A 23,842-nucleotide genomic window follows, 5' to 3' on the forward strand; every position below is an offset into this window, starting at 1 on the left:
TTTCATACATTTTTATGTGAGTAATTAGTGTTCTTTCATTTCAGATTGGAGAATTCCCTTTAGCATTTATCGTAAAGCAGGTCTAGTGGTGACGACCTCCCTCAGCTTTTGTTTGTCTGGGACAGTCTTTAGATATTTAATTTATTTGTTAACTTCTTATTTTATTCATATATTGTTTTCCTAATTTTGTTTTGGCATATGTGTTTTCTGGTAGTTCATTGAACTTTTAAAAGGATTATTCTGAATTCTTTGCTTGTCAATGTATAGATCTCTGTTTCTTTAGCGCTGACTCTTGGAACTTTGTTAGCTTCCTTTGGTGATGTCACACTCCCCTGATTCTTCATGATCTTTTTATCCTTGCATTGGTGTCTGTGCATTTGAGGAAGCAGTCCCTTCTTTCAGCCTTTACAGGTTTGCTTTGGTAGGGAAATACCTTCACCAGTTAGCCCCGCCTGGGGTTGTGGAACAGCCAGCTGATAGTGTCTGTGGGCCAGTGGGGCTTGCTCCTTGGGTCTCTGTTGGGTGTGGCTGCTGCCCATGCCCAAGGTAGGGTGAGGCTGCTGACTGGGCTCCCTGGTTGTATGGGGCTGCTGGCTGTGCTCTGTACTTAATCAGGGTTGCTGCTAGGCTCCTAGATTGACATGGCTGCAGTCTGGGCCTTGCAGTTAGGTGGGCTGTAGGCTGGGCTCCCTGGTCAGGCAGAGCTGCAGGCTGTGCTTTGCAGTTGGGTGTAGGCTGGCTGGGCTCTCTGGTTGGACAATGCTAATGGCAGGGACTTGGTGCCACTGTCAAGATCCTGACACTGGATGCTGTGAGTCCCACTCTCTCTCTTTATTTCTACCTAACTTTAGGTGGTCCAGCCCTGCCAATTCCCTTAGCATTCCCTGTGAGGTGGGATGGCAGTGGATCTGCTAGACTCCCTGGGCCCAGAATACTGGGAAAGCTGGATGTCTGCCTCAGGCTTTCTTTTCCCCACTGGAGAAACTGTAGGTCTAAAGAACTCTACTTGGTGTGGTGCTGTGTGGCCTCAGGGAGGGGTGACATAGTCAAAGCGAAGTTGACCTTTTCCTTCTAAGGTAGTTTTTCTGCATTTTTGAGCTCCACAGTGGATGCTTCAGCCACTTCATCCCTGGGTTCAGGGATTTTCACAAAGGCATTCATGTCTGTGAAGAGTTGCTAGTCAGTATTTTTGTGAGGTGGGTTAGAGCCAGGAACTTCCTATTCCGCCATCTTGTTGATGTCCTCCACCTTGAAATTCTGAATCATTTTTCAATGAGGGGCCTTGCGTTTTTATTTTTCACTGAGCCTTACAAATTGTGCAGTCAGTCCTGTAACGGTTGAGTGGAAAAGGTGTAGAATCATTCGCTTCTAAGTGAGAATAGTGGCCATCGAACGGAAGCATCACAGCCAACCTCTTCCCAGGAGGACTAGGGGCAAGGAGGGAGTGCCTTTTGAGAGAATGCACAGTTCGAGGAGTAACAACCCTTTCCCCGCTTTTCCCCTGTCTCAAGTGGTGAAGGTCATCCCACTTGTCCTCCACCCCAAGAGAAATGGCAATTCTGGAATGGTTCCCTGCCTCACTAAGTTGGGGAATGGGAATCTGTTTTTGTTCAAATGTTGCCAACACAGCTGGGTAAGCATCTGGAAGAACTGGCTATGAGAGGGTGGGCCACGATTCCTCCCACACCAGGCCTTGGGAGGCAAGACTAGTCTGCACTAGGGAAGAAGGGGCAGAGAGCAGGCAAAAATGGTGTGGGGTAGCAGGGAAGTCTTAAAATGAAAATGGGAGTGGAGTTTTATGATGAACAAGAGTGTTAAGAACCAGAATGAGAGTGTTTTGATAATCGAACAGTGAAAGCTTGAGGAATTGGGCATTTAAGTATCATTAAATGAGCACACCACCCAGAGAGAAGCGGTGTTTAACAGAGCACTTCAAAAAAGAATATGGGTTAGGGGAAGCCGGGGGAAGAAGGTAGAAGAGTGAGGAGGAGAAAGGAAGTAGGAAGTACAGGTGAAATAAGGTTGGTTATAGGTTGATGGTTGTTGAGCAGGTGGGGTACATAAGTGCACCTTGCTGTTTTCTTTCCTTTTTTATATGTGAATGGTTTATAATAAAAAGTTAAAAATTTTTGGCCCCAAACGGATCACCTGAGGTCAGGAGTTTGAGACCAGCCTGGCCAACATGGTGAAACCCCGTCTCTACTAAAAATACAAAAATTAGCCGGGCGTGGTAGTGCGTGCCTGTAATCCCAGCAACTCAGAAGTCTGAGGCAGGAGAATCTCTTGAACCCAGGAGGTGGAGGTTGCAGTGAGCTGAGGTCATGCCATTACACTCCAGCCTGGGCGACAGAGGGAGACCGTCTCAAAAAAAAAAAATTTGGCCCCAAAATGCTTTAAAAACCTGCTTTGGAATTTTTGTTGTTTGAATATATTTGACCCATTTTAATTTGTCTTGTTTTTTGATTTTTAAGGCATCATGATTTTATCTTTTAATATTCTTTTTGTTTGTTTGTTTTTGAGATTGAGTCTCACTCTGTCTCCCAGGCTGGAGTGCAGTGGCGCGATCTGGGCTCACTGCAACCTCCGGCTTCCAGGTTCAAGTGATTCTCCTGCCTCAACCTCTGGAGTAGCTGGGATTACAGGTGTGCACCACCATGCCTGGCTAATGTTTGTATTTTTAGTGGAGACAGGGTTTCACCATGTTGGCCAGGCTGGTCTTGAATTCCTGACCTCAAGCAGTCCACCTGCCTTGGCCTCCCAAAGTGCTGGGATTACAGGTGTGAGCCACTGCACCCAGCCTATATCTATTCCTAGTTTTACCTTTAATTTTTTTATGCCTTTACATTAAAATACCTGTCACTTTTTAATATATTAGCAGAGTCCTAGTCTTACCATTTTACATTTCTGAGTTTCTTGTTCTCTCTTCTTGATATTTTAAAATATTTTTAACTTTTAAATAACTTTAAGCCTTAAGTGTCCTTTTCTCTCTCTTTTTCTTTCTCAGCAGCACTAACCTCCCCCACTCTCCTTTAGAGTTTTCCAAAAATTATTTAGGCTAAAAGCACTTTAAAAAACCCTGCCAGTCTTATTGTACAGATAGCACATTTTATTTGCTAAACATTATTATTTCTTATATCACACAACTGGTGTCTTCCTGCTTCTAAAATATGCAGTCCTACCACACCATCATTGGCAGCACATATCAGTATATAGGTATACACTAGCGGTTTGCTGTGTCTTGGACTCAAATACTTCGCCTTATATATCTTTTTGTAAAACTCATTTTGGAATATTTTTACCATTCTGACCATAGCCAGCTCTTAGTTACTTGTAAGAATGGAAGTGTAGAAGTGAGGTTTTTTTTTGGGTTTTTTTTTTTTTTTTTTTTTTTTTGAGACAGGGTCTTGCTCTGTCACCCAGGCTGGGGTGCAGTGGCACAATCACATCTTGCTGCAGCCTTGACCTCCTGGGCTCAGGTGATCCACCTCAGCATCCCTGGTAGCTGGGACTACAGGTGTGTGTGACCAAGCTCAGTTAATTTTTGTATTTTTTGTAGAGACAGGGTTTTGCCATGTTGCCCAGTCTGGTCTCAAACTCCTGGACTTGAGCAGTTCACCTGCCTTGGCCTCCAAAGTGCTGGAATTATACTCATGAGCCACTGCGCGCCCAGCTTTTTTGTTTGTTTGTTTATATGGTTACATCTAATATTTTCTTCAAGCCATTCTAAGGAGACCTGATTCCGAAGGCTCTGAAAGTTCTCCTTTTTGCATTTTTTTCCACACTGCTTGCTTCTTTGTTACATTTTGCTGTCTCTAACCTGAAGTGGCTCTGCACTTTGAAGCAAGGATGATTATTCTGTTTTTGTTTCCATTAAGGGTCATAGAAGTCTAAAACTTCAACCAAACGAATAATTAGGTGCAAAGTATAGGTAAAGTAAATGAAATTTCTTTTAGACCCTGGCTTTACAGGGGGCTAACTGGGTTCTTTATAAAATTGCTGAAGTCTATCATGGTAGACCTTTTAAAATATTTAAATCAGTCTCCTACAAAAAATTAAATACTGTGCACATATGCATATGTGTAAGTGATTTATTCCCAGGATTATGTCAGTATACTAATAGTGGTTCAGTTTCTCGTGGAAAAAGTCATATTAACCAAACTGTTGATGGTTGTATAGATAGAATATTTAATAATCTGCATTAAGAAATATAAGAGATGGGGAACACTCTTCGTGTAGAAGTATCTTGAAAGGTTTAAAGTCAGAAACTTGGAATTCGGTCAAGGAGGGCTCATAATTCTGTATAAGAGTGCCAGGGAGTCTGAAGAATGTGCAACCATAATAAAGAAATTTTTCTCTTAGGACTGGTCAAGTCCCTGAGTGGGCCATCCTTTTCCTTGGTCAAATGTGTGGATAAGCATTCATTTTTCTGTGTTCCAACCTAACCATTCTTCCTTCTGACCAACAGTTTCTTTCTTTAGGGATGTTATACCATTGATTTGCTCATAGTTATACTCCTACTTCTTCCTATTTCTGGCCCAGACATTCTTTTTTTTTTTTTTTTTTTTTTTTTTGAAGGTCTCACTGTGTCCTCCAGGCTGGAGTGCAGTGGCATGATGACAGCTCAAAGCAGCCTCAACCTCCCAGGCTCAAGTGATCCTCCTACCTCAGCCTCCTGAGTTCCTGAGTAGCTGGGACTGCAGGCATGCACTACCATACCCCACTAATTTTTTAAAAAAGTTTTTGGCCAGGCGCAGTGGCTCACGCCTGTAATCCCAGCACTTTGGGAGTCCAAGGGGGGCGGATCACGAGGTCAGGAGTTTGAGACCAGCCTGACCAACATGATGAAACCCCATCTCTACTAAAAATACAAAAATTAGCCAGGTGTGGTGGTGCGCACCTGTAATCTCAGCTACTCAGGAGGCAGAGGCAGGAGAATCACTTGAACCTGGGAGGCGGAGGTTGCAGAGAGCTGAGATTACTCCACTGCACTCCAGCCTGGGCGAAGGAGTGAGACTCCGTCTCAAAAAAAAAAAAAAAAGTGCTGGGATTATAGGTATGAGTCACTGCGCCCAGCCTCTTCTCATTCTTGTACCCATGGTAGAACTGGCTTTCTCTCATCTTACCACCAGTTGCTTGGTTCCTCAATATTTTGTAGAGATGGGTTTTTTCTATGTTGCTCAGGATTGTGTTGAACTCCTGGAGATCAAGGCTGCAGCAAGATGTGATTGTGCCACTGCACCCCAGCCTGGGTGACAGAGCAAGACCCTGTCTCAAAAACAAACAAACAAAACAAAACTGAAAAATCCTTACTTCTACACTTCTATTCTTACAAGTAACTAAGAGCTGGCTATGGTCAGAATGGTAAAAATATTCCAAAATGAGTTTTACAAAAAGAGATATAAGGCCAAGTATTTGAGTCCAAGACAAGGCAAACCACTAGTGTACACCTGTATACTGATATGCGCTGCCAGTGGTGTGTGGTAGAACTGCATATTTTAGAAACAGGAAGACACCAGTTGTGTGATATAAGAAATAACAATGTTTAGCAAATAAAATTTACTATCTGTACAATAAGATTGGCCTACACATCTTGATCTCTCAAAGTGCTCGGATTATAAGCATGAACCATCATGCCTGGCCCCAGGAAAGGTTTTGTCTCAGTGATACTTATTGCATATATCTGATTCTTAGGTACTGATTTTTAGCTAATTCTCAAGAATCTTAACTATCACTTTAAGTATTGCCTACAATGAAACAACTACTATACTATGCTTTGCAACAATATATAAAATAACATATTTTATTTGATGCTAATAAATATGCTAAATAGAAAACTATGTAAAATTACATATATATGAAATTATATATATAAACATTTCTTTGCTCAGTGAGATAAATACTTTTAAACTTTCTTGATTTGGATGTCTTGAGGTCTGTTTTTGACAAATTCAGTTAAGAAAAAGATCCTGGAAACCACTTGTTGAGAGCATTAACAAATGATTGTACGCTTGACTAATGTGCAAATAATACTCGATGTATAGGTTGTAACACTCTGCATTGTGATTTAGGCTCTGGCACAGTTATGAAATCATTTAACAACCACTGATTATTTCACCACTTAAAATAGCAAGGTAACTCACTGACAATTAATGAGTGGATGTTTTCTAATTATATAATAAGAAAAAAGTACCGTTTGTATTTTAGAAATTGATAGTAAGGAAGTTTAAGGTGATAAAAATTGTATTAAATTACAACTGGGATCACAACTCTGCTTAGCACAGACTCATCGCATGCGGCAAAAGATACCAGGGCCCTCTCCGTAGAGTGTCGTACACCTCAGCTAAGCAGACATTATTTGCAACTGAATTATAATCAGGTCTAAAGTATAGTATCTTAAAATTTAAATGCCCTGCTATCTACACTTATTTTAATTAGTGAAAAAATTATTGCAAAGCACAGATTAAAGCCTGTATGTCTGAGATGGTCAATGAAGATTTGTTGATGGATTAGACAGATCATTGCACTTCATTTGTTCAATGTCAAGCATTAAAGAGGGCTCACATCCTTAGACACTAGCACATCTTGCTAAAAAGTCTGATGTTTGCTCCTGTTTCCAACATTTGAAAACTTTAGGGTTCTTCCCATTCTTGTGTTTGTTTGTTTGTTTGTTTGTGTGAGACTGAGTTTCACTCTTGTTGCCCAGGCTGGAGTGCAATGGCGCCATCTTGGCTCACTGCAACCTCCACCTCCTGGGTTCAAGCGATTCTCCTGCCTCAGCCTCCTGACTAGCTGGGATTACAGGCATGTGCCACCACACCTGGCTAATTTTGTATTTTTTTATAGAGATGGGGTTTCTCCATGTTGGTCAGGCTTGTCTCGAACTCCTGACCTCAGGTGATCCACCTGCCTCAGCCTCCCAAAGTGCTGGTATTATAGGTGTGAGTCACCGTGCCCAGCCTCTTCTCATTCTTGTACCCATAGTAGAACTTGCTTTCTCTCATCTTACCACCAGTTGCTTGGTTCCTTAATATTTTCTCTCCTCTTTCCAGCTGGAATCCCCCAACAGGAGCCCCACTCTCCCATGCCTAGGAATACGTACTCCAAAAATATTGAAACTTGTGTCCAGAGATGTGTCTGCTAGGACATTCAACAACCTAAATATTCATCAAAAGGAAAATCATTAAATGAATGTATAACCATGTACATCCATATAGATATTATTTGCATGATTATATTTATAAACCTTATATATATACATATCAATTGTGTATCTGGTACTAGAATGTTTTCAAAACATTTACACACTAAATTCTGAGCAATGGCTGTCCAAGAAAGTGGAGGAGGAGTTAGTTGAAGGATTGTGGCAGAATAGGTAAACTTTTACTTTTTATACTGTGTACTTCTGTATTTTTTGAAAAATGGCCAAATGAGCATCAAAAGATTGAATGATATACATAGGTTTCCTCTAGCTAATATTTTATCTAGATTTCATTTTTCTATGAATCAGAGATCTTTCCCAATTCTCTTTGCCTGTTCTGATGATAGATGATTCCATCTTGTGATTTCTCTGTCAATTTGAAAATTAATATGACTTTCTGAGTAAATAGTTTGGATGACATTTCTTTCTTGATATCAGCATTTCTGAAAAAGTGTAGACCACTAAAAACATAGTATGAGTTATTTGTCCTGCATTCCCTTGAGACGTAATGTTGAGCTTGAAAGTAGGTTTAGTTTTTTGAATACACAGTTCTTGGTTTAATAGTTAAGTGTCAGGCCAGGTATGGTGGCTCATGCCTGTAATCCCAGTACTTTGGGAGGCAGAGGCAGGTAGATCACCTGAGGTCAGGAGTTTGAGACCACCCTGGCTAACATGGTGAAACCCCATCTCTACTAAACATACAAAAAAAAAAAAAAAAATTACCCGGGTGTGGTGGTGCATGCCTCTAGTCCCAGCTACTCAGGAGGCTGAGGCAGAATAACTGCTCGAACCTGGGAGATGGAGTTGTAGTGAGCCGAGATTGCACAACTATACTCCAGCCTGGGTGACAGAGCGAGACTCCATCTCAAAAAAAAAAAAAAAAAAAGTTAAATGTCTGCAGAATGCTAGATACACAATCATATGTAGAATAGCATGTTGTGCATTCATTATTTCTACAATATGAACCAAAAAATGCAAAAATGCGTACAGAATGAGGAACGAAAGAACAAGCAAGTGTATTTTATTTATTATGATAATCCTCCTCAAGTCCCCTCTTCGCGCTTTTGATCTAGGTGAAAGCAAGCTGGGAACCTAATTAAACCAGCGCTAGAGACGCCAGGAGATACAATGCACAAAAACCCCCGATTCTGATCAACCAGATTTTGAAGTTGAACCTAATTAAGGCAATATACAAATAATCCCTGCAAGCAGTGACATTTAAAAATGCATGTTCGGTATTCTGAAGCAGTTATGTAAATTATCAAGAATAAGACTCCAGAGGAAACGTAAAAATGCAGGCTGAACTTTTAATACCTTTTGGTTAGTGTTTTTATTAGACTTAATGTTTGCTGGGGGACCGTGTGTTTGGAGGTAATCTGACAACAAAAATGTAGCCCCATGACATGAGGAGCCATGGAGGAGAGAACCCACCAAGAGGGAGACATGTAGTTAAGGGTCGATAATAACCATAAAAGTAAGAAAACTAATGACATTCTCTCTGGTTCTGTGGCAGTTTTGAGCCTGCCTGCAAGGTAAGAAGCAGAACCAAGATGCTGAGGTATGGCCTTAGTGCTTATGAGGTTTACACCTTGGATAGGTTCTTAGAATGGGGATGACAAAAATTTTAACTGTGAAATTGTATCATATAAGTTACAAGTCGCATGGACTTTCAAAGAATTCTAGTTCAGAGATTTCTGTAGGACGAGTAGGTAACATGGTAGTTTCTGTTTTTACATATCTGGGAAAACAAATGCAGAATATTTAATATTTCTAAGATCATGCAGCTGGCCAGTGGCAAAATGGGGAACTGACCCCTGGGGTTCTCATTCTCCCTTCTATAAGATATCTGCAAATTCTGGGGGCAGTAACTTCTGGCACAGTTGCCTCTAGAAGCAATTCTATTAACACAGGATGTAATATCATCATGAATTTCTCCCTGCTCCCCTCCCAATTATGCTTCCCCATTCCTTCCATCTTTTTCTCCTATACCATTGGCATTGGCCAACCCTTTCTTAAGACCTTCTAACTTTTCTCCCCTCCATGGCATTTCATCTTTGTATATACGTTCAGAGATCATCCTAGACATTGTGAATTCTCTTGTATACTGTCAGTTCTATTCTGGTTGGGTGCTTCTTTTTCTCTTGGTAGGAGAGAAGAGGAGAAATTGTGCTGATCTATTTTATGTAGCTCAGAAATGAATTTCTAGAGCCTCAGAGACTTATTAGAACTGGAAATGTGCTCCACATTTTGCCTATCAACAAAGCCTAATCAAGAATACATTCTTTGCCAGCAACATTCAAAACGGAGATGATTCCAAGCTGTGGCTTGGAAATAAACTCCTTTTATTGCATTTCAATTTATAGTGTTCTTTGCTTTCATTTTGCATAAATATTCAGGGAATTTTCCCATGTCAAAGAACCTGATATACAAATTAAGATATTTCAAGTAATGTCATTTATGATCTGTGGAGAGATCATTTTGGGTTGATATGCGATACTATTCTGAGTTTCAGACAACCATCTATGTACTTAGAATGTGCTCCTACATACACTTCTCACAGGAAGACTAATTGTCTTGGGATTAACAACATAATTTAATGGGACTGGTGTATTATTCAGACCTCAATTTGCAAACCTGTGGGTGTTCTTTTGTTTTTGTTCTCCTTTTCTTTTTTTTTTTTTTTTTTTTTTAGCTTTTCTTTGATTTTCCTCCCCACAAGCTCTCTCATGGGACACAGCTTGCAGAGCTGCTCAAAATTAATTTAAGACCCCAAGACAAATCACCAGTTCTTTGATTGATTTGTAGTAGCAGAATCAGGTAACGTTTAAGAGCAGGATAAACAATATGTGAAGTATTCATGGAGATGGAACTGTTGCTCAGGTTGAACAATTCAAAAGTTTGGAAACTGCTATTTGCAAATTCATCTTGTGGATCTTCTTGTTGGAATGCTGCTTCTAACTAAAAACAAGGGAGAAAAAAAATCAAGTGGAATAAATGTTTAAGTTCCCAGAACCAGAAAAAATAAAACAGATCTCAAATACTCACATTAAATTAACCCTGGATTTATCTTGCTAACATGGCAAGTCATTATATACTTAACACAATTGAGATACACGATTTTGATGAGCGGACCATTTCTTGAAACAATATTTTCACAGTACGTGAAATATAAGAGCTTGGGATAACACCAAATTAACCCTGAGGGAGACAGTCATTGACATGTTCATGATTTTATATGGGAAGCTGAGGAGAGTAAAGCTGAAAAATCCGATAGATAGACAAGTCTCAAGCTGTGAATACATGTGTTTTCAAAGTCCATTTAAAATTGGTAGTCTCTAACTTTTCAGCACATTTTCCTACAATGATAATAGTGAATTCTCAATAATGTTAGCTATGGGCTAGGCCCTTTCTAAGTGCTTATGTGAATTGTCTCATTTAATTCTTTCAAAAATCCTGTGACTTAGATTATAGTTAACCTAATTTTGCAGAAGAATCTGAGGCTCAGAGAGATTAAATTGTTCAAGGTGACACAGCTGGATTCCACGCAGTTTGACTCTAGAACCTGTATTATTACTTTGTACATAGAGTTGATGGTATTAATCATAATTAGATTCTGTTCTGATTATCTGTTATCGTATAACAATCTACCCTCTTCCGCCTGCCAAATTTTTTTTTACTCACAATTTTATGGGTCAGGAGTTTAGAAAGGGCACATCCGGGCAGTTTACATTTGTCCTACCTGGTGTCAGCTGTAGACTGAGGCTGGGGGATTCACTTCCAACAGGGCTCACATGGCTGGCAACTTGGTGTTGGCTGTCAGCTGGGAACCGGATGGAGGCTGTTGGCCACGGTCCTTGGTTCTTCTCGACAAGGGGCTTTCTGTGGGCCTGCTTAGGCTTCCTCACAGGATGGTGGCTGGATTCCATGAGTGAGTGTTCCAAGAGATATAAAGTCGAAGCTGCCAATTTCTTATGGTCTGGGCCTGGAAAACTAGTACAGTGTTATTTCTGTTTGTCAAAATTGTGATAGAGGCCATTTAGATCCAAGGAGAGGTGCTCTGCTTCTCAGTGGAAAGAGTGGCAAAGAATTTGCAGTCATCCTTAATCTACCACAGGTACCCCAAATAGACCATAAAAGCCCACTTATTTACCATGTGACCTAGATTAATGTTCCTCAAAACTTATGTTTAACCTCTTCCTATATCAGGTTAGTTTTAATTTAAATCTTACTTTTTCTTTTTAGAGATAGGGTGTTGCTCTGTTGCCCAGGCTGGAGCACAGGGGCATGATCATAGCTCACTGCAGCCTTGACCTCCTGGGTTCAAGCGATTCTCGTGCCTCAGCCTCCTGAGTAGCTGGGACTACAGGCGCTCACCACCATACTGGCTAATTTTTTTTTTTTTTTTTTTTTGGTAGAGATGGGGTTTCACCATGTTGCCTAGACTGGTCTTGAACTCCTGGCCTCAAGCAATCTGCCAGCCTCAGCCTCCTAAAGTGTTGGGATGACAGGTGCGAGCCACCGCACCTGGCCAAAAGCTTAACTTTTAAAAAACGTTTTCTTTCAACTCTTATGGTTTATGATTCTTTGAGACAAGGGTGCATTATTTTAAAATATAAAATCCCTAGAACAGAGTTGGGATTCTATATATGTTTGTCATTTTTCCTTTTGCTCTAAGCAACCATAAGATTTAACAAACAAAGAATTAGGGCCAGGTGTGGTGGCTTACGCCTATAATCCCAGCATTTTAGGAGGCTGAGGCAGGAGGACCACTTAAGCAAAACCCGTCTCTACAAAAAATATAAATATTAACCAGGCATGGTGGTGTGTGCCCATAGTCCCAGCTACTAGGGAGGCTAATGTGGGAGGATTGATTGAGCCTGGGAAGTTGAGGCTGCAGTGAGCCATGATTATGCCACTATACTCAAGTCTGGGTGCCTTAGTGAGATCCCTTCTCAAAAAAAAAAAAAAAAAAAAAAAAAAAGAACAAAGAATTTGGCCAGGGGCAGTGGTTCATGCCTGTAACCTCAGTGCTTTGGAAGGCTGAGGTGGAAGGGTTCCTGGATCCCAGGAGCCCCAGGCTGCAGTGAGCTATGATTGGCCATAGCACTCCAGCCTGGACAACAATGTAAGACCCTGTCTCTAAATAAATAAACAAATAAAACCCAGAAGAACAAAATGGATTGTTTCTAAGTGCAAATATTCTACTTTATCGGTTGGGCATGGTGGCTCATAGCTGTAATCCCAGCACTTTTGGAGGCCGAGGCAGGTGAATTGTTTGAGGTCAAGAGTTCAAGACCAGCCTGGCCAACATGGCAAAACTCCATCTCTACTAAAAATACAAAAATTAGCCAGGTGTGGTGGTATGTGCCTGTAATCTCAGCTACTTGGGAGGCTGATGCAGGAGAATTGCTTGAACCCAGGAGGTGGAGGTTGCAGTGAGCCGAGATCGTGCCCCAGCGTTCCAGCCTGGGCGATGGAGTAAGACTCCATCTCAAAAACAAAAACAAAAAACAGAAAAACAATAAAACCCAAATAGTCTACTTTATCTTTTACAGCATAAACATTTCATTTTCCAAGTTGCGTAGTAACATTTCCTTGTCTGTCATCAAACTCCATATCTGTGGTTTTTTTTAGTAGGGGCAGGGCCTATGTCTAATTCATCCCTTATACTGAATTCCCAGAGTAAATACAGTAACCTGGGAAATAGTAGGCACTCAAAAATGTTTCAGGAATGAAATTTAACAGGCGAGAAAACAACTTGAAAATCTAACGTGTTGATTCCTAACAAAGGAAAAAATGGATCAGGTGGTGTGACAGTTTAATACATGTGTTTTTCATTTTAAATGTTTTAACACAATTGTAAACAAGGGGCACACATCATCCTATTCTGATAAATTTAAAATATACAAAGTTAATATTAATACACAATTATGAAGATGTATATCTACCAAGGGCTATTGATTGGCACCTCAAAAGGTAAGACCTCTTTGTCTTTCTAGTGAAAATGTATTTTAATCTAATTGTATGCCATCAGGCATTTTCCATTTAGCTAAAGTTAGCTAAAGTTAACACGAATATCAAATACTTGGCCTGAAGTTCCATCTACTTAGTTTGATTTAGAGCAGCCGCGTCCCACTTGCGGCCCACGGGCCACATGCAGTCCAACATGGCTTTGAATATGGCCCAACACAAATTAGTAAACTTTCTTATAACCTCAAGAATTTTTTTGTGATTTTTATTTTTATTTTTTAGCTCATCGTCTATTGTTGGTGCTAGTGTATTTTATGTATGGCCTAAGACAATTCTTCTTCTTCCAATGTGGCTCGGAGAAGCCAAAAGATTGGACACCCCTGATTTAGAGTTTCTCTTTTGGTCTTTTATTTCTTTCTCAGAAATAAAGAATAAATAAGACTGAACATGCAGAGCACTAGTTAGCTTGAACATTGGCCTTTTAGGTACCAAGCATACATTTGGATTTCCTTCTGCCACCCAAGGCCTGTGAAATCATATTGTTAAGCTGCCTCATAACACATCTAGGGGCCTCTGAAATTCTGGTCTGAGAGTTCTGGGATTATTAAATCTTGCCTGAGTTCAGAAGTGCCACTCACTGTTCACATGTGGAGAAAAGGGTTTATAGAAATTATTTCCTTCAGCAGTAGATTAAAATATTTATTTTAAAAAAAGCAAAATCAAGGAAAAGAGGAGTAGACCACACTAATAATCCACTATATAAAGGTATGTTCTTAATCTTCAATTGAAACATTCATATGTGAATAGCTAATCTTCAGGACATTGGCTCTCACAATTTTTGATGATGAATAATCCAAATTCATTGCTTCTCTTCCTATTAAAATTTGTCCTGTTTAAATATGTGCTCTAATTCCTGTTTTGCCCCAGGTAGCAATTTAGCAAACCCATGAGTAGAAAGGAAGTTCCAAAGAAGACTCTTAAATAAATGCATTTGGCTACTTATTTTGTACTTTAGTAACAGCTCACAGACTGAAAAATTAGAATTATTTGGTAAAAGTAAGTGTGAATATTTATTCTTTATAGATTTTATTAATGCTTGTGGTCTTTTCAATGACTGCTGTGAGTAATAAAGATTAGCCTTTTACGAGGTTGAAGACCTGTACATAAGAAGGACTAACATTGAGAGCACAAGATGATGAGATTAAAAGATAAAAAATATGCATAGAAATTCTTACCCTTAAACATTTAAGGAAGATAGTCTGCAAATAAGTAAAAATCAGGTCTTTTAAATGATGATGAGGATGATGATATGGTGATGATGATGATACATAAAGGTAATGACAATAAAAACCAAAATCCATACTCTGCACATACATTTGGAAAAGATAATAAAATAAAGTGGAAGAATTCAGAAAGGTGACTAGTCTGAGCCAGCTTCTCACCTCCTTTACATACTTTCCCAACTCCAATCAGAACACTCCAGTACTGAAATGGGAAATGATGAACCAGGGCATTTAAAAAACCTCACCTCTAATTTCATTAAGACCAATTGCAAATGACTTATCTCAGAGAAATGAAGCAACTTCATCCCAGCCATTTCAATGGGGGGTTGCGTTTCAGAAGCACACACAAAAAATTATGAAAATGAGTATGCATGAAGGTTTAATAGCTAATTTTCCAAGTTGATTATCTTGGCCAGTTCATTGGGATGCTCTTGCTTCTTTGCTAATTTAATTTGTTTCATCCTTTTTATTGTTTCCTTTAAATAGCAATTAGGGAAGATAGCACTCCATTTTGCCTCCTACTTGCCCTTTTGCTAAATCATGATTTCACCCTGTGCCAGGTAGTTACGGGTGTATGAAGAGATGGCAGTGGTGAAAGGCAGAGCGGGTGAACACACTTGACTCAAGCCTGAGGAATCCAGGAAAAAGTTGCCAATGATGAAAATGTGTATGTGTGTGTGTGTGCGTCCACATGTGTGTGTAGTGAATACCTTAGAACAATTCCTTTATTCACATATTCAGAAGTGTAAAACATGCCTATTTGGAAGTACAGATTCACTTACATAATGTCTACCAGTGTGCTGCAGTTATTTAAAAGCTAGCTATCAACTTGGTAAGATATGGGAACTTTTCTATTTTGTACCTACTGTTTTAAAACTGCTGTATATATTTGTACATGTGACAAGCAGCTATTAAATGTTATAATGATTTTTTATTATACTGTCATTAAAAGGCATTTATCAAGTGCTTGTTTTAATGTAGCCCTATCTTAGGTGAGAGAAAAGAGGGCCTCCTTGATATGTAACACTCCACTGATAAAATTTGCAGTCTGTTCTTAAAACACTGTATATTCTGATGAGGAAAGTACAAAAGGTCTCAACATGTATTAATTTTATGCCTTTTTTGTAGGCAAAAGAAGTAGGAAGAACAGTTTCTGTTCTCAGGCAGGTCTATTTGGGGATAAAAATAGAATATGAAATAGAATGCAATAAACAAATTACATAGCTATACTTTTTGAAGTCCAGGTTGGGCAGTGAGGTTAGGCTGGAAGACCTCTTAAGTTGTGAAAGCTTGGTTAAAGATAGGAGTTGACATGGCCTAAGTGTCAGCCAGTGGGGTTCTCTGTCACCAGATGGCTTTGTTAATTTGCAAAGTCCACAAAAAGTCATCAATAGTCATTGCTCTCTTTCTCTACCGAGTCCCTTAGTCTTCGGGCTCATTTCATCCAAATTAATGAAAGGAAAATCTATAAACAACAGCTTCATTGGGAGTTACATCTCTAAGGAAAAAGCAGAAATTTGTAGATCTTCAAAGCAGTGTTTGCTCTCAGGTATCTCCTTTTATATTTATTTATTTATGCCCTATTAGGAAGTATTTTCATTGTTTTTCTTAGAAAAAGTTTTCCAGACACTAACAGCTCACAACATTTCAACAGCAAAGTTATTAGTTGAGAGAAGGGTTTTCAGGAGTTGGGGATTCTAGAGTATGAGGAAGAAATGTTGGTATCCCGCTTCATTATAGATGGATGGCATAGGTCATAAATGGGAGACTCTGGCTGCTAAGCCAATATCAAAACCCACTGGACTGGCATTTCCTTCTACAGAGTTTATTTTCCTTCCTGTTGTCTTCCTGTCCCACGGAAATGCCTGCCACCATGTAAAGCCCACTGGCAGCTAGCTTAGGCTCCAGTCTTCCCCCTTGGGTAGGAAAGGGAGTGAAGGGAAGGCCACTCCTGAGTTTCCATGCTTTCCTCTTTCTCTCCTTGAGGTGGTTCTTCTGTCTTCTCCTTTTCTTCCTCTCCTCCCTGTTTCTCTGGCAGCTTCTCTTAAGCCTTTTCTGAAGGTGTTACTATCACTCCATCCCCGGTAGACATTTTGGAAGCAAGATGGCTGGCATCATCCTCCTGGCCAAGGATCTTCCTAAAGCCACCAGAGGATTCAGACCAGAGTCAGAGCTGTGTGGCAGACCATGTCCTGCAGTTGCATGGTCATGACTGTGTGTACTCTCACAGGGGTCAGTGACACCCAGTGACCCTGGCGGGAACTGTCCTGCAGCCAGAATTTGCAAGCAATGCTCATATGCAACATTTAGGGCCAAAGGCTGTCTGGTGAGGTTGTTCATCACAGCAGAATGACCCAGTAGGTCAAGGATCCAGAATGTGAGTGGCTCAAAGCCAGGAAAACAAATCCTCAAGTCCTTGAGTAGTCTGATGAGAACTTTATGGACTGAGAGGCACTTCTCTCAATCCAGCAGGCAGGGCAGATGACTGCCAAGGCATTCTGCAATACCTTGCTATCCAAATAGACTTTGGGGTCCAGTTTTCCAAGATTGAGTGACACTATTGTAATGAGAATCTTCACTGGAGCATCAGAAGAACTGATTTCAAGCCCGTTTTGTTGGTCAGCACGGTCAAAACTTCAGAAGGATCTTGTGCTCTGAGGCTTTCCAAGGCTTTGTTCCCCAGGGCAGTAACAGCTTCCAGTGTTGGCAGAGTTTTTAGTATTACCACCAGGGCAGCTGCACTGTGGCCTGTAGCCATCTTTCTCTTTTAGTACGATCCCACCTGTCAGACTTCTTGAATTTGCACTTCAAATTAGAGCCACAATCAAATGATCAGTCACGTTGTTTATTTTTGTCACCAGAGAAAGGACAGAGTCCTGTTCAGCAGAGTTGGGAGCCAGGTACTGATCTCTCTTCAGCAAGGCCTCACTGAAGGACATTTCATCAGGTGCTGGCTTGACCCCTGGGAAGGCCATTTCACACAGATGGAAATCAAATGGGATATGTGGCACAAAGAGCCTGAACCCTCCTCCTGGGCCTCTTCTGGAAGCAAAGCGCCCACCATGACCATGGCCTCTGTCATCTCTCATGGCACCTTAAATCCCCCACACTGGAGGCTGCACTAACCACCCCTTTCCTCTCAGATACCTCATTTTAAATCATGGTAGGCTTAAACTTTATAAGCCTTTAGCATTACACATTCCATTGTTTATCTTTCATTCTCTAGCATTTATGAAGGTAGAATTTTCCTCTCCAAATTGTAATGTGATGATGAAATAGCAGAAAAGATCTCACTTTTCTCCCCTTGGAAGAAATATGGAATTCAGAAATACAGTCTAGAATCTGTCCTCAGCTCAGCCATTCCTGATTCAGTGTTACAATTGTCCAGAGAGGGCAAATTGCCTTTGGAGCTGAGAGGGTCTGTTACAAGATTCTCTAGTTATTCCTGTAACTAGAATGCATTAGCCTTAGAAGAGGTGTTTGTATACTGGGCGAGGGATCCTAGTTTGAATGAATGAATGAATAAGTGTGGAATCTAAAAAGCCATTGGGAGGCTTAAAGAATGGCAGCTCCTTCTCTGGCTCTGCTGTGAGTCATCATTGGGAAAATAAGCAGCCTTCACTTTAGTAGAGGGGAAGGCAGCATCCTCAGTGGAAATCCTGCCATGCAGTTGGAGTTAGTGTTCTGGGAAAAGACTGAGAGTTCAGCAGAGTTTATGAACTTGGGAGTTGGAATTCTAGAAGAGCAGCTATAGGAAGGTGATTTGCTAAGGAAGAACGTAGAACCAAATTGGAGTGCGTGTGTGGGAGGGGTGGGATGACTAGAGAGGCTTATACTTTGGCAGCTTAGGAAGACCTGGGTGAAATGGAAGGTCAGATGAAATGATCTCAAGCTTCCATTGTGAAATTGTTTCCATTCTGCAGCTTCAGGGGTATGTGTGATCTTGTCATCTTTCCTCTGTCCTATAATCTCTCCACAAGGCCTGTGCTCCATACAGTCCGGCACATAGTAGGTGTTCAACAAAAATTTATGGATACCATGAATTCATTAAGAAGCATACAGACAGGAAATGCAGAATACAGGCTTAGGTCTTCGTTGCTCCTAACTGCTAGACCTTCTGTGTCTCCAAATTATTTTTGTTAAGTTAGTTCAAATACTTGCAGTGCTTTCCTGTAGAAGACGGATTCAGCCAGTTCAAAACTACCTCTAAGGGCAGAACTGAGGACACTGGTAGAAGTTAGTGGGAAGTAGATTTTGGCTTAGAATTTTCTAATAACTAAATTTCAGAATTAAAAGAGTACTGTTTTTTAAAAAGTAGTGAGCCTCCTAACACAGGAAGCATGCAAGTAAAAAACTGCACGTCTGTGTCTTAGGGATGTTTTAGAGAGGATCCCTTCCACCACCAAGAGTTTCGTATTATTTCTGTTATTGTGTTAAGTGATGGTCTAATATGATAAAATACAAGTAATCTATTTTGGAAAGGAGACATAGATACAATTATTGAAAAGCACAATAGAGAAAAAGATTGCATCTATATTATTGTTATATAACCATATGCCAATATGTCTAGTACATAGTATTAGAAAATGTGTCAGGGTGTAATAAGTAACTTTTTAGAATGCCCTATGCAGAATGTAGAAGCAAATCTGAATTAAAAATGCAGAAACTGAAGAGGACTGGAGTCATTAGGGAAGGCTTCATGGGCCAGCTGGTTCTTTAACAGGGCCTCGGAAAAGGTTAGAATGAGGACAGGCAAAGGGGAAGTCCCTCCAGGGAGGACTGTGCAGGAGTATTAGTGGGAGGAGGTGTTGGGAGGAGGCAGGATGATTGGGCTCACTCAGGCTCTCTGTACGTATGTGCTTTGCACAGAGAAGATGGGAACAATCAATGGTCATTTGAGGGAATGACACACACTTAAATCCCTCTTGTCTGAAATCCTGCAGTATCCTGAGTTCCACTGGCCTGCGGGCTGAGAGACCTGGGAGTCCCAGCTGGGTTCCTAACTAGCTGTTTGGTCAGACACATCACTTAACCACCCTGAGCCTTATTTTTCTCAATTATAAGCCAAGACAGTTGGTTAAATCAGTGCTTCTTAAACTTTAATGTGCAAATGGAGAGATTGTTAAAATGTAGCTCTGATTTCATGGGTCGGGGCAGGGCTTGAGATTCTGCATTGCTAACAGGCTCAAAGGCGATGGCGATGGTAGGGTCAGCAGACCACCCTTTGAGCGGTAAGGGGTTGTATGACTTACATGCCTCCGTGATATGAGCACTCTACAAACTAGTTTTAATTATGGTCTCATACTTTTTTTTTTCATAGTTGTTTTCTTATTAGGTAATACGATTGAGAAGTATCTAGCACAGAGCTGAGTCCACAGTGGGTACTCAGTAACATTTGTTTATTCACGTCAAGTTTCTCCCTTGGATACTCTGCTTACCTTAGAAATGCAGTCGTTTTTGTTCAGTCCTGCATTTCAAACATGTAGTGCAGGTTCAGCAAATCTAATAAAACTCAAAGAAAAATCTCAGTGCTTTTTAGATCTCTTCTCTTATCTCATGACTCCTGTTTCTTCCAGTAGGAAAGGAAGTAATGTGCTGTCTAAATATCTGATTGTTGTGTTGCTTTAGGGAAAAACAATTAGATTGCCTTGCCATTTGCCAAATAGATGGAATGAAGGTTTCACTCCATTAACACTCATTCCATGAGTCATTCTAAATTCTTGACAGTATGCCAATAAACCCCAGTTAATTCACCAAAATTGCCGCTGGTAGCATTTTGCCTCTGCAGGTAACCAGCAGCACTGTAATCACTTACTCCACAAAGATAATGAGGTTGTATGGTTTTTATTTATGCTACCAATTTGTTTTAATATTGTTATTGTTCCTTTTATAGTAAGGCAGATTGGTCTCTGTCTTAAAGGACTGAGAAAGAAGGGATATTAAGGTTCCCAAACTGAATGTAAGTATTAATATTGAAAATAGTATTATTGTTTTTTGGACTGACAGTAGTAATTTAGAAGTGTTCTCAAGAGGTTGTATTGATTGAATATATACTTATTTGATTCTTCAAGATTTTTACCAGACTCCAGTTGGCTTCTAACAAAAGGTTTATACAGATAATGAGATTCCTTCCAGTTCTAAAACACTATAACCTCATGAAATATGACCAAGAGTAATGTACACACAGGACAATTTACACTTGGAAAATGAAGTCGAGCAAGTTGTTCCTGAGGTTTTTTGCTTGCCAACTAATGTAAGACAATATCATTGAAAAGAAAGAAGAGAAAATACAGATACAAGCATTTGTCCTTCAGGGTAATCTAATAACTCAGTAATAAGAATCTGTCACACAAATTTGGTATGAAATCTCTGCAAATTAGAGAAATCCATTACAACAATCAATCTAATAGAATATCAACATACCTCTGAATTTGTTTTGTAAAGAAATATGCTGTCTGTACCCAAGCCATATTTAAGGATTATTCCATAGTTTATTTTGGTTGAGAAAAACTAATTTGAGTCACTAGACTTTAGATAAGTGTCAGAAGTCCATATTTAACTCGTTTAGGCAAAAGGGATATTTAATGGAAGGATCTTGGGGTAGCCGACATGACTGAAAGAAGAGTAGGATGACCAAGTCACCAGCCGGGCAGGAAGGAATGCAGCGGGGCCTCAGGAACCCTCAAACCAGGAACCAGCTTGTCAGGACTTTGTCTCTCTTTTTGGTTTTTACTTCTCTTGGTGCCGGCTCTATTTTCTCACACTGCAGACCAGCTTTCTCCACGTGGCAGTTAATGGGGCTGTCGACACCTTGCATGGGAGTTCTTTTACAACTTTTTCTATCAGAGAGACAGACTGACTCTCCCAGATTAATTTTTTTAAAAGGCTAGGGGAGAACTCTGGGTGGCCGGGTCAGGTGGCTGCTCAGCCTTGGATGCCAGCTGTGACTAGGAGGGCAGGATCAGATAAGAACATGCCACATTTTCCTGTAACCACATGGTTGGAGTTGGGAAGGGGGAAATTAATTGAACATGAGGGAGGAATACATTTGCTAAAAGATGGAGGCCAGTGGCTGGGCAAGGACTCCCAATGTGTTGGTCCAGAAGATAGTTTGGAGTAGCACCCTATCCTTGCTTTAATTCTCCTTGCCCCTCTACTGCTTACAGCAGGTTGGGAATTCTATGCTAGGTGTTCTATAGTCCTATCATATAAGCTGCAGGGGTCTTGCACTGTCTACTCCTTAGAAAACAAAACTGCCTGTGTTTCCTGGGCCCCACAGTTGTCTATGTGGTGGGTCTATTACTGCTTTTGTAATCGATTAGCCTGAGTTACAGAAGAGGGAAAGGACAGGCTGACAGATGGTATTTGCAGTAGGTGCAGGAGAAGATTTGAGCGTCTCCTAATACAAGTCCCCTTCCTACTCCTCCCTCCTGTCTGCCCTCACCAGCCAAGGAACATGTGTGGTCCTCACAAGTAGACTGCAAGCCACCCAGGAGGCAAGAACAATAGCATGCATGCCTTTAAATCCTGGGAATCTCTGAATACGGTTCTTACACAGCATGAAAGTGTAACACATATTTATAGATCTGATGTTAAACCAAGTTTAACCTGTATAAAAATAAAAGAGATGTAGCTGAGTTACATTGTGATTTTTAAAGTTCCTCAAATGTGAGCATTTTGCATGCAGTATGCACATTGCTATTGTTTCCAAGAGTAAATAAGAGGGCAGAGTCCTATTTATTGGTAATTCTATTGTAGATCTATAATAGACGTATGATACTCTTCGTAAAGACACAGCTACAGCAGTTTTAATTATTCACCCATAATGAATGAACCTGGTCCCTACTTAAGAAATGCAAGATTTGTATGATTCAAGCATATTCTCTCTTACAGGCAGACACTAATGAATCCTATGAAGGTAATAGACTCTTATCATTGAACCAGAGCCTGAACAAATGTGTTCATTAGTCTTACTTGTCTTCTGATGATAGAAAAGCTGAATCTTGAGCTGGACACATGTCCAGATTTGAACTTCTTTAAAACATAGGGGTTATATTTTAACAGAAAACTTTATAATCAGTGGATTGTTATCATTTGTTGTAGAAAAGAATTTGCTTCTGATGCTTATCATGAAGATTCTTATGGATTCTTTGCATTTTTTCCTAAATGGAAATCTTTTTATTATTTTTTCCTGATTTTATAAGTAACACATTCTCTTTGTAGGAAATTTAAACACTTCAGAGGTGAATATTAAATTTAAACAATTCAAAACTCCCATAATTATATTCGTCAAAAAACACTTAACATTTTGATGCATATTTATTTATATTATTTAACAAGCTCTTGTACAGCAATTTGTATACACTAAGCTCCTGTCCATCCACTTTACAATTGTGCTTCATTTACTCCTCTTGACAACCCTATGAGGTATTATTATTTCCCTATTTACAGAGAAGGAAATGGAGTCTCAGAGGCTTTAATAACTTGCGCAAAAGTACATGGTTATAAGTGGCAAAGTTGGGATTCCAACACAGACCCTCGGACTCCAGAGTCCCTGCTCTTAGTTATATACCAGGCCTCTATGCATCCTTCCATATCTCCATGCCTAAAATTAAAAAAAATATATCCCATGTTTCCAAGGTGACCTGCCTCCTGCAGTCAATTTTTCCTTTAATAGCCTCTTAAAATGGGTCGAGACCCCATCCACGGAAAGTGGGAAGTCCACTGTGCCTTTTCCCCAGTATTTCTGTGAATTCCCGGCTGTGTTGTGCTCTGGGACATTCTTCTGAATCCTACTCCCTCACAGCATCTTGTCCATTCATTTGCTATCTTGTCTCTTTGTCTCTGGACACCTCCTCAATGTACCACTAACACAGATAAATTGGTTATATGTAGAGAACTTTTCCTGAAGATCTGAGGATAAGGAAGATAATTACAATTAGGAAAAAAATTAACACAGTGTTTGAAATGATTGTTCTTAGACCCTGAGGGAAAATTAAAATGTCAAAAATTTAAAAATAGTTCCTCTTTGGACACATTCCAACTCCCAATATTACTCTCCTATCTTGTGAGCTGCTTTGTCTCTGACTCCTCTCAATTACTTTTTTCCTTGTTTAATATTCTTAACCCCCACCCCTCCACTTTTTTTGAGACAGAGTCTCCCTCTGTTGCCCAGGCTGGAGTCCAGTGGTGCAATCTCAGCTCACTGCAACCTCCGCCTCCCGGGTTCAAGTGATTCTACTGCCTCAGCCTCCCAAGTAGCTGGAATTACAGGTGTCCGCCACTACTCTCAGCTTATTTTTGTATTTTTAGTAGAGGGGTTTTGCCATGTTGGCCAGGCCAGCCTCGAACTCTTGGCCTCAAGTGATCTGCCCTCCTTGGCCTCCCAAAG

General features: G+C 40.3%; 1 long non-coding RNA gene and 1 pseudogene across 1 annotated transcript in view; one reads left to right on the plus strand and one right to left on the minus strand.

The window, feature by feature from the left end:
• LOC134728952 (uncharacterized) overlaps positions 1-23,842 on the plus strand; it is a 173,853-nt gene that overhangs the window by 44,189 nt on the left and 105,822 nt on the right. The window lies entirely within an intron of this gene.
• LOC100970814 (interleukin enhancer-binding factor 2-like) lies at positions 16,349-17,540 on the minus strand (annotated as a pseudogene).

The sequence above is a fragment of the Pan paniscus genome, chromosome 15 (genome assembly GCF_029289425.2).
Source record: "Pan paniscus chromosome 15, NHGRI_mPanPan1-v2.0_pri, whole genome shotgun sequence".
In the NCBI taxonomy this organism is placed as follows: Eukaryota; Metazoa; Chordata; class Mammalia; order Primates; family Hominidae; genus Pan; species Pan paniscus.